The following is a 15,378-nucleotide window of genomic DNA, read 5'->3' as shown; positions in this document are numbered from 1 at the left end:
TGATGAAACTACCTAAATTAAGGACATACCAAACATAACTTCCCCTTCAAAATAAAACAAGAAATTTAACAAAAAATGTAAATGTGTGCACCTGCATTAATGTACATAATGTTTTGAGGAGGTTGTAGGGGCGTGCTCACGTGTGTGTGTGTGTGTATTGGGTGGCTGTGTATGAGGGGGTAGCACGGTCCTACTCTAACCAGAAGGTGGGCGGATTGAAGGGCAAGATACTGAACACTAAAGTGTTGCCCATAGATACACTGTATGAATGTGTGTGTGAATGGGTGAATGGCAATAAAAACTGTACTGCAAAGTGCTTTGAGTGGTCATCAGGACTATAAAAGCGCTATATAACTACAGACCATTTACCATTTACCATTTACAACGGCATCACTGTGTGTGTAAGATTAAACCTTGGCCTGGTCTGAATACACTAAGCTCTTGTGGCTTCTACAGGAGCAAATAACATTGATTCAGAATCTCTAGCTTGTGGTAGTTTCACCTTGGATGGTTACAATATTATGGCTGATCATCAAAGTCTCTATTCAGAAAATTAATGGGATTTTGTACTTCTGGAACCACGGTGTTGAGCTCTATTTGTTTGTAATGACTGGAGCTCTGGGGTTTGTTTGCATGCATGTGTCAAAGTGCCCTAAACCAGCTGCCATCGTGTCACTGCATCATGTCAATGGTTTCTTCCCACAGCGCATACGGTCGATCTGCAGCTTCGGCAGATGAAACACAGAACATGTATGCAGTAAATCTATAGAGAACATAATAAATAATGCAAAAATATACTTGATTGTACTTGATCAAATTCACTGAACTCTGGACGTCATGGACAGTATAGTTCATGCATTTCTCATCAGGTCTCTTTCACGTCTGCTTGATTTTTGTTGCGGAAGAATAATGACAATTCTTCCCAGGTTTCATTTCACCAGCTTAAGAGCCACCGTCCTCTGTGTCCCCCTGAAGTCCTCCCTCTGTCTGGCTTTGTAATTATGTCTTAACAGCTGTGAAATAGGAACTTCAAACAAATGGGCGACGACAGGGAGACAACTGCAGTGACAGTCAACTGGATATTTCCCCATTCGGAGACCAATTATATTTGAATTCCCTGTTGCCCACGAACACAACAACAGCAGTAGGGATCTATTGGGAAACCAGGCTTTTTGGCAACTGTCCTCCGGGGGGCAGAGAGCTTACCCACTTGTTTATACAGTGTAGTGTAATCTTGCTGTCTCTGATACCTGGTCCAATAAAAATCATTACCCGGCAGTGAATGAACTATACTGCTCTCTCTCTGTTTCTCGCTCCCTCAGAACCAAATACACACAGATAAGGGAGGTAATTTGTGCACAAGGTTGGGGCTTGTTTTTGCCAGTGGAGGGTCAATGGTCATTGCTCTGCACACACGTTGTGCCGGTCTCTCCTGTAAGCAGCAGCAGCCTTTGTCTCGCTGGTGAAGCGTTGGCAGATTCCACACTGTATTTGTGTCTCTGTGCTGTTTAGGCGGAGGCTCTTTTTTACAAAAACACTATCTCTCTTCTTTTAAACTCTTCACTTTTAGTTTTCTTACATCACAAACCAAAGCCACGCATGGATGGCTGCGACAGGCCAGAGAAAATGGAGCAGAGATGCTGAAATTCTTCGTTTGCCCATCAGTGTGCATCATAGATGTTTTCACTTTCACATCAGGACACATTTACAAGTTAACTCAGCAGCGACGTGCAGAGCATTTGCATTTCGTCTCGTATACACCGGAAGGATTTACGACTTGGAGCTCTGAGGCTTTTGGGTTTCCTGCTCAGTGGAGCTTTGATAGTGAGCTTATAGACGCACACACACACACACACAGGTCAGTTACCTTTTTTGTTTTTAATAGTTTGAGTCAAAGCTAACATCATTAAACATGATGACTAGAATGGCACTCGAATGGTAAATGCATCCGTCTGCCAAGGCTCAACAGACCCTAACATTCAATCAAGATGCACCTAAATGCACACTCTTATAGAAATGACTCAGATTTTTTTAATCAAAGATCTTTGCCTTATTTCTTGGGAGATTCACAAAACGTCGAAAAGCAGCCCGTCTCTCAATGTGACAGGAAGTGACTTATTTTTTCTAGATCTACATCTTAATCGAATCCACTGCAAAAGTTATTCCCCGACCTGCACGGCACCCTTCAGCAAGTTTCAACAAAATCAGTTCAGTAGCTTTTACACAACGAACAAACTGGCCAACAGCAATAAAAACAAAGCCTCCTCGGTGTGGAGGTAATAATGAGATTTGTTATATAACTGGCCAAAACTTTATTATTTCACCTTGGGAAATAAGGGAGGTCAGAGTCACCTACTGTACAGACGGGGTTCAGTGCTCTGCTCAAGGACACTTCATCACACGGGTCGATGTGGGGATTTGACAGTGAACTCCCTGTCTCCACTACTTCTAATCCATACAAAAAATAATGCTTCTGAATAAGTTTAAATATAAATTACCCAACTGTGGATGTTATAGTTTCACCTAGTGTGGTTTGTGATGTCGGTCAACCTTTCTTTACAGTCCTATATGTGTCCGTCACTGCTTTTGTTAGGAGGGGTAGAAACTGGCTATAAAAGAAAAAACAATAAATAAACCAAAGTATGACAGAATCCAGAATCTTCTCCTGATGCTTAACTGTAAAATAAAAAAGAAGAAAACAACATAAAGCCCTTTAATTATACAGGACACCATCATTTATCATTTATTTAGTCACTTCACACATTTTATGTAGAAAGTCTGTCACCACAGTGTGTTTACATTTCTTTTGGGCTTTCAAAACAACAAATAAAGTCTCACCAGATGTTTACTGCTGATCATTTGGAGAAGAATTTGAGGATAAAATATCAAAATAATAAAAAATCATAAGGAGGGTGATTGTATGTGATTTTCTGTGCAGAGACTTATTAATAAGATAAGTTAAGACTTGATTAATCCTGAAAGAAATACTTGTGCCAGCTTGCTCCAAGATTACAGAATCTCAACAATATATAATATATTATAATACAGTGAATAAAACAAAAGTATTAAATCTAAAAAAAATAGAATTGACAATAAAAAAATAAAGTGTATAGTACATTAAATAAAAATACAAAGTGTAAACAGTAATGCAGAACCAGAGAATAAAAATAACCAATTAAACAACACACGGGTTCAAATCCTATCAACACACTTTAATCCTTTGTGAAACATTTTTTAAAATGTGTTGTTCGCTTTCACATTCACCTTCTCTCTTGTGTTCCTGCTTGTGTTTGGTTTTGTCAGTCAGAGGAAGTGGTGAACGTGTTTCCTGCCCCTCACACACACACACACACACACAAACAGACACACACACTGAGGCAGAGGAGGGGAAAGCAGAGCTCAAGCGAAAGAAGGTCTCAGGCAGCAGCAGCGAGCGAAGAAAATGGCGATCATGCAGGACGAGTTCCTCCCCTCGTAGATGCTGCACAACGAGCTGACTTTCTTTTAGCCTTACCGCCGGCTGTCCCTTTCCACTCTGTTGCACTTTACCCTTCGATGAGGTGAGCTCGGTTCCGCTGGTTGTTTTCGCCGTGTGGGTCGTCGAGCTGTGTCCGGGGCAGGGAGACCGGGCGGGGGAAGGTGGTGGTGGTGGTGGAGGGGTTCCGCTGGCCGGTGGAGACAAGTTGAGCCGCCGCTGTTGTTTGGTTAGCCGTGACTGGGCTATGCTAGTTAGCGGCTAGCTAGCACAACTTGGGGCGAGAGGCGCCGCTGCAGTTTTATTAATATTTGTTTTATTAAACGCATCTGGTAGCAACAACAAAAAATTGGGTTTTTTTTAAGTTTTGCTGCAGACAACCGAGCATTTCCAGACGTCACTCTTGTAATTTGTAGGCAGCTTAACCTTGTGCTAACGCTAACTAGTTGGGTTAACCTTGGCTAGCCAGCTGTGCGCACTTTCCTGTTTGGAACATTGTGCATTTCTAACAACATGAACGCATTTATTTATCTGCAAATCAGCAACGTTTCGATGTTTACTGACTGAATGCGTCCCCGTGTTCGTTGTAATGCACCGCTGCGTGTTTTAAATCACACCGGGCGAAGCTAACTAGCCGCTTCGCAGCGTTAGCTCCCCGAGCTAGCGCTAGCAGCGATGCTAATTTGACGACGCAGGTTGCTCGGCGGTGAAGCCAGCGGATTGCGCTGCTTTTTTTTTTTATTTTTATGGGGGGTTGTGGCGACGCAGTGGTTCACATGCTTCCCCCCCCCCCCACAAAAACACACGCAAGGTTTATGGTGATATCGCCGTGAGTTTATCGTGAAAGTCTGCAGGGGGTTTGGGGGAGAGTCTCGACCGGGGCGTTTATCACCCTCTGTCGGCGGAGAGGCAGCAGCTGGCGAAGCCCGGAGCTCCCCGGGTAAAGGGCTCCGCAAGCCGCAGTCACCCGTTGCTTTTTTATTTTTCTACACTCGACGCCACAATCGAGTCTGTCTGAAAACCCGCGGTTGTGTCGTTAAAACTGCAGCGGTCGCGCCGAGGTGCACAGTTAAGGTCATTGTTGGTGTTTCGCCTGCGCTTGGAAAAATACCAGAGTCGAGAGAGAGAGAGGGAGAGAAGCCATGTTGGTTAAGCTGTAAGTCAGGCTACAGCTGAGATAATGGCCGATCAGGACCAGATCTGTGACTCTGACCCACGCACACACACACACACACACACACTCTCTGTCTTTATCTGTCACACACACACACACAGTAGTCACTTTGCAGGACCTGGGCTTTCAGGTCCCCGTGGTCATGCAATTGCCCTGTTATGCAGTTCAACCTGCATTTCCACACCACCTTGTCGAAATACTTTTCAAACCACAATTAGTCCGGACTCTCACTGTTGGTGTGTAAATGATTGGCCCCATTGCAAAATTAACTGGGCGGAGGTGCACACGATTGCAAGCTTGTGTTTACCACTTCAGGTGCAGCAGCTTGACTGTGCAAAGCCTCTCTCCTGTAGTCGTTTAATCGCAATAAACCACTAAATCCTGCATCACACCCACATGGAGGCTATCTTTTTTATTTGTGATTCTGTGAGATTAACCTTTCTTATCTGTTTTCTATTCAGAGATTTGGAATCGGAAGCTGTTGCCACCAAAGAAACTGAAGCATCTTAACAGGTGAGTGTTGGCAGCATTAACATACACGCTCAATTTAAAGCTAGGGTTGGTAATCCTGGAAAAGCCAACAAGAGCATGATACAATTTGGGGGAAATTACAACCCTGACACCCAACCTGCTCCCAATCGACCCCTCTCCTCAAAGCTTCACCCACATGAACACGCACCTGACTTTTCCGTGACTCGCTGGCACGCTGACCAATCATTTCATTTGTACTGAATGAAATGATATTGATTGTGTTTATTACAGTCCTACGAGGGCCATAGACAGTTTTTAACTTCCAGACAACTTTATTAATTGATTGCAATTGGGACATGAACAGTATTTCAACAAACAAAATTTAAAAAAGTGGTTCAGAAACAGATTACCAACTCTACCTTTATATCACCATTTCAGACACTTGGATGAAAGCAGGACCTGTGTGTGTCTGTGTGTGTGTTGGGCTGCTGAAGGGGTGTGTGTGTGGGTCAGGGGGACATGGGACGGGCAGCTGCTGCTTATGCAAGCACATGCAGTTCCGTTTGAATTGAATTGGAGGGTCTGGGTTGGTCTAGGCTGTATTGTGCTGAGTAAGCTTTGCTGTTTTAAAATCGCTAAATGAGAAGCCAGGGTCCTGATGTTTTGTGTGTGGAGAGGTGTTTGTGCAGCTCATTGTGTCCATATAGTTGGTCTACATGCACGCACACAATAGAGGCATGGGCCACAACGAGTCCATCGCCCTGCACCGAGAGTTGAACTTTAACATATTCAGTTTTCTGATCTGAAATCAGTTTAAATCTGGCTGTCGTGCACAATATCCTGAATTGTAATTTTTCATGATCATGTCGTAATTTTAAACAGCTGCTGCACCAACTCACTGCTCTTTGACACACGTCAACGGCATTTCTGTTAATATACAGTTGTTCTTTTCATGGTTTGTTTAGCTAATGGCTTGATAGTGTATTCTGGTGTGCTGGTTCGTTGCTGAGGACAGATGTTTCACATTTTGTGAGTGTGCAAGTGACTGCTGCTGAAATAATGCAAGGGGAAAACAATGTTAATATATATATAGATATAAAGTATCAAACTTTATTTGCCGCTTTAAAAATGTTTCTCTCAGTGTCAGTTTAACTCTGTGAAGTGTACATTTCAAATGGCTGCAAATATTTATTCACATGAGTCAGAGGGAATTTCTATTTTGTTCTATAAATAACACAACGCTAGCAGTACAGTGTTGCCTGAGATCATTCCAGCTTCCACTTAGTTTTTGGGAAATCGGATTTACTTTTGTTTTTAAAAAATATGCTCTGTCCTAGAGTTTACAGCTAGCAATTGGTAAAAACTATTGTAAATGTAATCCATTTACAGTGTGTGGCTAACTGAATAAAGTTTTGAACATTGCCTCTCTGCCTGTCTTCAGGTATTCATAAGTAAAACAAACGTGAGTAATTCTTTGTAGAAGCAGGCTCCCCGTCCTCCCAGGCTCACATATCCTGTTTATTGCTTTTGGGCCTGTTGAATTTTTAAATATAACAGTGACGGAACAATGTGTAATAAGTTGAGTCTAGTGTTATTTCCTTTGACTTTGTACAACAATGCTTTGTTGAGCTTCACTTTCACTTTTGGCTGTTGTCTGGCTCCGTTACTGTTCTCTACACGTCTTTTTATTCTTCTCTAAAATATCCAGAGTGGCTGAAGCTGCTGCAGCGTAAACGTAAATAAAATGACTCCATATTTACATGGCCAACTTGTGATGATAATTTAATAGTGCAGTGCAATAAATTCCTTGTTTTGCAACATGTATTGTGGTTCAGGTAGTTGACCATTGCCCCTCAGCAGCAGGAAAGCCACACCTGCAGATGGTCATGAGACTGGAACACTCGAGGAGCAGGATTGGATTGTTTTTTGCTATTGATCTGCACAGGTTCAAATAGGATGCAAGCCCCACAAGGTGTATTTTACTTGGGGTGATCATTTAATCAGTGTAGATGGGCAATTTGAAATTGGTAGAGTCAAGATTGTGGGTAATAAGTTGTTGTGCATCAAACCTGGACTTTAAACTCCAGTTTTGTCGCTGATGTAATGGTTTTGGATTCAAAACTGTAATAACATGTCTATATGTAAACCTTTCGTTCAATTAGAAACAATTATCCTTTAAATAAAATACAAAAAATGCATTTCAGTAAAATGAGAAAAGACTAGATTTAAGTAATACTTTGATTTGCAACTTACACCCCCCCCCCCTGCCAGGAGCAAAATTTAATTTCTTTTTTCAGCCAGAAATATCACATTGCCCTTCTCAAGTTACCACGACCTGAAATGAACCGTCCTGATTTTCACTTGTGTGTCAAGACAAGACCTTTAATGCAGCCAGACTGGAAATGTCACATCTTGGAACGTCAGCCTCACAGGAGTCTTCCCTGTTGAGCTGTGTGTGATGAGGAGATACCCGCTGTCATTCCCTAATTGAGTGATGGCGTTCCTGGCCGAAGCCTCCAGTGTGAGAACATGCTAATGCAAATTGATGCAAATGACGCGGTGTTGTACATGCAAATTAGCCACGCGACTAAGCTCCAGGTTTGGCTAAAAAAAAAATACAACAACTTTGTCCAAAAGGCCTCAAATACAATCAATACCCAGTCCTCGCTGGCATCACTGTCTGAAGACTCAGACTTCTCATCTCTACCACCTCAGGAATCCAAATGAAATGTGATTATTTAAAGTTATGTGGGAAGCAGAGGAATAATTCTTCACTATGAATGACACAAGAGCAGAAGTAGCTTCATACTTAACTGAATTGAAATGGAAATTCTGGGCAAAATAGAAATTATGAACATTGAATTAATTATTATTCTGCACTAAGTGAATGGTATGACATCTATTTGAAACCCATCTTGGCAACTTGGACAGAAATACATTCACTAATCTTTACAAAAAAATTATTTTTATCCACAATTGCCTAGAAAGTAATAGTGGTGAACACCAAACCAAGCTTTGCACGTAATGTACTTGCCATCATGCATCTTGCAGACAAACAGTGAAGCACAGTCATTAAACACATTTATAATCATTTCCCACTTATAAATACAGAATACACCAAAGACATTTCTCATAATTGTGACTAATTATTTGAAGTTATTATTTAAAGGAAGTGTCACCTTTTGATATGCTACATTTTATATGATTGGTTCCAACGCTCCAGTTTGACTATTTCATCCATGACTTTAAGGACAGCCCCCACAGGAAGTAGAGTCTAATATTTTATGTTTCAGTTGTTTAATTTATGGTTTAGATTTGGCTTTTATTTGGATTTGGGATCAAATAAATAAATAAACAGAATTGTCTGTTCCGCCTCAGTTTTCTTTATTCCTTCTTTTGGTTACTGGAAGTGTCCACCCCCCCACACCCACCCACCTACCTCTGTCAGCTGTAGCTGTCGGGGGATGGGCAATTGTCGGTCCATTCATAAACAGATGCTGTCCGTGGTGTGTGTATGTGTGCACTCCAGGAGGGCCCCCACCATGCTCTGCTGTTGTTGTTGTTAAACCCGGAGCCATCTGCTGAAGCACTTGATGGTTGGAAAGGACAGGGGGGGGTTATGGGAACAGAGGGAGAAGAGTGGTGTCTGAAGATGGTTAGAAAATATAATGGAACTTTGTTTATATTAGTTTAACTACAACCGATAAAGGCAAAAAGCTGATTTAATTGCTGTTTGAAGCAGAAATGATCAAACATCAAAGCAGAATCTTTTGTCGTTGACGGATTCTCAATGAACATTTCAGTATTTTTGAGCCGCTGTGTGATTAATAAACTAAGCGGTACCTAATAAATAAACCGTCAATGTTGCATTCATGATGAGTTGTTTCAACCTCTCTGTGCATCTGTCTGTTTATAGCTAAGGTAAGTGCTGTGCTGTAATCCCATTATTGGATTAGACTTTCTCCTGCGGGCTAAATGGCACACCCACCGAGACCAGTGCAGCTAAACCTAACACTCACAGACGGAGAAACTATACCGTCTGATTTTAAACTAATAGGGACACTAGTAAAAACCTATATTTTACTTGTGTGTTTGGGAGCAAAAAGAGAAGCTATATTCAAACCAGCTAAAGGCGATAAAATGCTTAATCTCAAATCGTGTTTTCATCTTGTTCCTTGTTATCAAGCAATATAAACTGGTGTAATACTGACTTTGACTATAGACAATAATTATTGTGTAACTTCTCTATTCTTTAAAAGTGTGAACAAAGCTCAGCACCATGAATGGGGAAAAAAGATAATTTAAGGTCATTATCTGGTGATTATTTTCATTGGAGATTCACTGGTTTGATTTACTAAACATCAGAAAGTAATGAAAACATCCAGAGCTTTGGAGTTTATCTCTTTAAGTTGCTTAATGAGTCTGAATTTTTCTAATCACCAAGCTATTTAGTTTATAGCGATATGACAAGGAGGGAAAAAAGCTAATCTCACCTTTGAGAATCAGATTATTGTGCATTTTTGCTTCTTAACAATTTATAGACAGCTACATTTTCTGTGATTAAAGTGTTGCAGTTCTACAGCCTCCTCAAACCAAAACCACGTCCTTATGACTAAATGAGGAAGTTTGTGGCAAATACTGTGCAATGTGATGTAATGGAGTCTGTCTCTGTTCTTCTCCACAGGGATCAAACCCATAGAGGGAAGAACAGTGGATGGAAGAGAGAGAGAGACGGAGAGTGTGAAGAGGAAGGAGGATAAGAAAATACAAGACTGGACAAAAGGTGAGTGAAGGCGTCAGGGACATCTGTCAGGAGCTGCTGGGTTCTGGATACAAAACAAAAAAACATTCAACAGATGATTTTGTTGATTGTCTGTTACAGTTTGTTTAATCAGTAATTGAGTCATTAATTTGCACAACACGAGATGATCCCACACCTTAATAAAATATTATTGCTCAGCCCTATGTCCACTTAATTAAAATGATTTGCTATTATACAGATAGTCTTCCTCTGTGTTTAATTTAGCATCTGTTGCTTCTATGATGCCAGCCTCTGTTCCCCCTGCACCAAGCTCTTTATCGACAATATCCGACGTGCCGTTAGAACAGCAAGATCCAGCTCTCATAGTGTTAATAGGCCCATTTTGCCAACTGCAGTTCTGCACAGTAAGCAAGGATATGATTAATATTGCATATCAACAGAATAGTTCTGGAGGTGGTAAAAATGAACACTGCAGTCTTAAAATAGATTTACAAGCCTCGGAGCTGCAGTTTAGAGTAGAAACATGAATCTGGCAATAAAATCTGGCTTTCAGGACTTTTAAAAAAATTTAATCTTTTTATTTTGCTCACATTTTATGTATAGTCTGGGTCCTGTCTCTGTTATCTATCCCACTGGTGCAGTGTGCTTTACTCTAACAACCCTCAAGGTCTTCTTGCCATGTGACGGAGTAGTGTTTTCCATTGAACTGCGTTACAGTTTCCACAGACTCCTCTTTGTACAAGCCTACTTCTTCTACAGCTACGACTACTGTCATGGTTAGCATAGGCAGGACGTCTGATAGCGTATATCTCTGGCCTTGAGCGTGTATTTCGAGTTTCAATTGCTCTCTCTTTTTGTGTTTCACTCCTCTGCCATCATCCTACATTGTCTCTCACTTCGTCTGACCCTCAGACTACATAGTTAGATGTGGTGATGCGTCTCTTTACAAACAGATGAGTTCAACTCTCTGTTGTACCAGACCGTGAACGGACAAAGCCATTTATTGTCATGGAAGCTCCTCCCCCAGATAATAGTTATACAGTAACAGGAGTAATCATTGTACTTCTGAAGGGTGTTGATACTGCAGCAAGAGTCTAAAAGCTAATATAACTTGAGTTATGTGCATCTCAGCTCAGTTATGTCGTGAATCCAGTTGGAATGTGACATTTTATGCAGATTTTTAACCACACTCACAAAGCTACACAGATGAATTGTTTAGTAGAACATTAATCTACACCACCAGCGAAATAAGCTCATTGAGGCCAGTCCTTTGGATTTTGGATTGTTTTTCTGACAGAACAAACGATCATATTTGACTCTAATAACTGTTGGGGGGGAAAAGTGACACTGAGAGAAGTACAAGTGTGCATTAAGCAGTGGTTTGATTGTGGCTTGTAATTTATCCTTTTATAAGTGTGATATTTAATATTATTTAACCTGTCTGATAGAATCCTCAGTCATTTAATAATAATGGAAAATAACCTCTGAACAGCGGCTTGTAATCTGCCGTGTGACTGGTAAAGTAGGTAGAAGTCCTGTACGCTTAAAATAGTGTCTGAATCCTGAGTCATGCGGTTCAGTGCAGAAACATAAATTTGGCAATACATGATAAGAACTGAAAACAAAAACTCCCAGAAGACTGAAGTAAATGTACTCACTGCTGGGCTCAAAACTGCAAGTTGAAAGTTTCTTGGCATGCCTGCTGGCAAATATTACCAGTCTGGGTGGAGGTGGGCAGGTGTCTGTGAAATTAAATGGATGACTGAATAATGGAGAAATCAGCTAATGAGTCATAAGCAAAACCTTAAGTTTGTGCACATTGCCCTTCGTTTTAGTTTGGATTGTGTGCGGTCGCCCCTCCTAACCACTCCCAAAGTTCACGTGACAGCGGTGGACCACATGAGTGCTCCTATCTGCTCGTGTACACACTCGCACTGCACATGTAAACAATCGCAGTGCATACTGTTTTGAAAGTGAAGCAGATGTGTAGCACAGCTCCTCCTCATGTCCTTCATGTTGGTCTCACTTGAAACCAGGCACGCTTCAGCAGGAAAGATGCAGAATCTCACTCTCTCTCTCTCTGTGTTCTCCTCAGCTTTTTTGTTGATGAGTGGTTGTGTATATTTGAAAGAGCAACACTGGCGCGTGCTTCTTGCACTGATCGGACAGGTCCAGAGGAGTTGGGAGTGTTTAGGAATGTTGCCACGACAACAAGGTCTTCCCTAACTTTTGCCTTAACGAGTTACTTCAGCTCGGGAAAACCCATTCAAGATGGCCTGCTCAGAGAAAGATAAAAGTAAAGCGTGTTTAAAGACAATCAGATTAAAGAAGAGAAAGGAAACCAGCAAAGTTAAACATGTCTGTGAGCTTGAGGAGTAACAATATGCTTGTGTTGAAGTGGGAGCAGATTTATAAAGGCAGTGCTGCAGACGTAGGATCAGAAGATGAGGAGAAGTGTTTTCTCCAGTGCAGCATTTATCACACGTGCACTGCTGGCATGTGATCTGCAGCCGTCTTGTTCATACCATGTATATGTGGATATATTTTCAACATTAAGGTTTGTTGCTGAAGGCCGGTGGAGTTTTACTTTCATGCAAATTATAAAAAAAGAGTCTACTTTGGGGGAAAAAAGCATGATGCTTCAAATAGATTTTTGCAGTTGCATAGCAACAGGCGGACACGAGAAAAGTGCCTGAAGCAGAACACAATGTTCAGACGATAGTTCAGTTGCACCGGTGTTTAAGACGCTCAGATCAATCAGTTGAGAGCATATGCAATGTTTTCCATTTACTAACCTTTGTAGCGGGGAGGTACCGATGGTTTGGCATCAATTTCAAATTTCTAAAATGAACATATGTGACATTTAATGCAAGAGATTGTGAGAACGAGCAAGATGGGCCTGTCTGTTAAATGCATCTTGGTTTAGATCCATCTCTTCCTCACCAGGTTACTTTATGTAACTTTTAAGGTAGAAAACAGGACCAGAACACTTGGATCAGTTAATTATGTTCTTCCTTTAGCACTATTCAAGGATTCATTAAGTTAGCTACACTTCCCTTTGTTTCTTTCCTTCTTACTGTGTGTAGAAGGGGGGGTACACATTGTACTGGCTTCGGCTGCTGCTGACTTCAGGAAGTTGACCTCTTTGCTTTTTATACATGTTCGAAGCTGCAGCTGCATTCCTCTCCCATCATCCTCAGTGACAGCCTCTTCGCCTCTTTGTCCCTCCGCAAACGCATTTCCCTTCCCTCACAAGGCTGGGCGGTATGACCTCAAATCAATATGACGATTATTCAAAAAAAATTGACCTCGATTATTTTATGCCTCACTTCTGATTAGTGTTTATTGTTAAAGTGTGAAGTCAGCGCAGGTCAGTGGGGGAGGGAGGAGGGTTTGTGAATGCACGCGTTGGAGAAAGTATTAACCGACATAAGCAAAATGAAGTCGGTGAGAGGTTATAAATGTCGGTTTCAATACATTTTCTATTGATTAATGCTCTCACTCTCATCTTATTCCTCCTCTTTGCCTCAGTATCATCTGGTTTCTTTTGTGTCTTTCTTCCCCACTTCAGCTACACTCACTGTGTTTGTGTCTTGTCCCCATACCGTCCCTCCACCCCCCCTCAGCCCTCCCCGCCTGTAAGATGATAGCAGTGGAACTGCTGCCAACTCCAGGGGCCCTCATGAAAGCCGTTCTCAGATAGAAGCAGGGAGAAGGGAACAAACTGTACTCTGTACCGAGTAGCAGCAGTGAACATGCTCACACACACGCACACAAAAGGGATAATGTTAACTTTTTCACTTCAGTTATCTCACATAATTAAAAGGAACTGTGATCTTTGATGTAGTAATTATTTTGTAGCTAAATAAATGAAAAGGGCTTATGATTAAAAGCAGATAGATTACCTAACAAATATTAAATTACATGCAGACACAAGCTGCTAAATTTTTTTGATTAATCTGCTGCTTTTTTCTTGAATAATTCACTCAATCTTTGCACCAATAAAATCTAAAACATGAATCTATCACACCAAGCAAAGAAAAAGAACAAATCCTTACTATGAGAAGATGGAACTAGTGCATATGAGGGATTTTTGCTTTAAGCCTTTACAAATTCAGTTTCAAATTCAAAACTAGAATTTCTGATAATGGCCATAACAATTTTGTTATCAATTGAATAATTTCCCCCAAAGTGTTGATCACTAACCAACATTGGTTCAGTCAATAATGTGCACTTCTCACAGTAAAGTGGTAAACATCTACTTCATTTTGATTTGCACTGCCTAATAAGGATAAAGTGTTATCTATGCGTAGGCACTTTTGAATCAGATGCTTTGGGGTTGACGGATCTTTCCATGTTGGAAGGTTGAGTCAAGATTCAAGGAAGTAAACAGCTCAGTTTTCTGGAAGGGTCTTGCCCTTTTAAAAAGAAGTAGCTGCCAGAGGGAGCAGGTCAATTCCACAGTGAACGCTCTAAATTTCTCCTAAGTATTTCTCGTCATGGCTTTCATATATGGAGCCGTTTTCTCATGAGGTTTTTGAAATGATGATATCATTGTCTCGTCTGTTTTTTGATTGGTTCCAGACGGCCGCTATGCAGCCCTCTGGCAGGCTTAATGTTTAGGTGCTGGCTGTGTGCCCATGTTCAGCTGGTGAGCTGTGAGTTAATAAAGGTGGAGTTTGGCCTCAGTTAACTGTGTCTGGTCAGTTTGTTGGCTTTTATAGCAATGATAGCTGTGTCAGTAAGAAGCCTTTTCACTGATCTGAGTTGCAATGTTTGGATTCTGTTTTCTTTTAGTGGACAGGGGTTAATGTCACTGAACCAAACTGAGCATTTAACATTGAAACCACATGAGTTTCCTCCAAACGCTCCACACATCTAACACATGCATGCTTCATTGCACCTGCACACTTTGCTCGTTGTGCACACAGGAGTTTGTCGGGTCTCTTATCATGTTGGCTAGTCAACAGAGTGGTTGCTATTTGAACGCAGGGTTTATAAATAGACCTGTGTACTGCTGCAGCAGGCACAGAGAGCTAACACACTTGTTAACCTGCACCGAGAAAAGGTCAGGAGGCGCGTGCGCACACACACACACAAACACGCATTTCTACTTGCTGTCAAATACCCTGGTCCACTTTCCCCTGAAGGATGTCTGTGTCCCTCTCCGCTCTGTTGATTCCGGCCTTTGTCCTCTTTCTATTTTACTGTCTTTTCCTCGCAGTCGCTCACTGCTTCTTTCTCAGCTCCAGGATAAGTGGTTTTGCTCGCCATGGCGTCCGAGGGCAGTGCTGCCAGCTTTAAGCCCGTTGTATAACCCTAATCTAGTCCCAACTCGTACACATTCGTTCCCCCTCAAGAGGAGAAGGTGTGCAGGGTCGTCACTCTTCTCTCTTTCTTCATGCTACTTTTCCAACATACCTAACTGACTCACGTGTTTATCTCACACTCACGGGAACTGAATCTGAATCAGAAACATATGCGCGTGTGGTTTTA

General features: G+C 41.6%; 1 protein-coding gene across 2 annotated transcripts in view; it reads left to right on the top strand.

Annotated features, from left to right (window-relative positions):
* The first annotated feature begins 3,343 nt into the window (after positions 1 to 3,343).
* LOC118123990 (trinucleotide repeat-containing gene 6A protein) overlaps positions 3,344 to 15,378 on the top strand; it is a 28,597-nt gene continuing 16,562 nt past the window's right edge. For both annotated transcript variants that reach the window (XM_035181741.2, XM_035181740.2), the window contains exons 1-3: positions 3,344 to 3,560; positions 5,111 to 5,162; positions 9,805 to 9,903. The gene's annotated coding sequence lies outside the window, so the exon portion shown is untranslated. The remainder of the gene's footprint in view (positions 3,561 to 5,110; positions 5,163 to 9,804; positions 9,904 to 15,378) is intronic.

This window comes from Hippoglossus stenolepis, chromosome 16, assembly GCF_022539355.2.
Source record: "Hippoglossus stenolepis isolate QCI-W04-F060 chromosome 16, HSTE1.2, whole genome shotgun sequence".
NCBI lineage: Eukaryota > Metazoa > Chordata > Actinopteri > Pleuronectiformes > Pleuronectidae > Hippoglossus > Hippoglossus stenolepis.
This window is presented reverse-complemented; position numbering and strand designations above follow the sequence as displayed.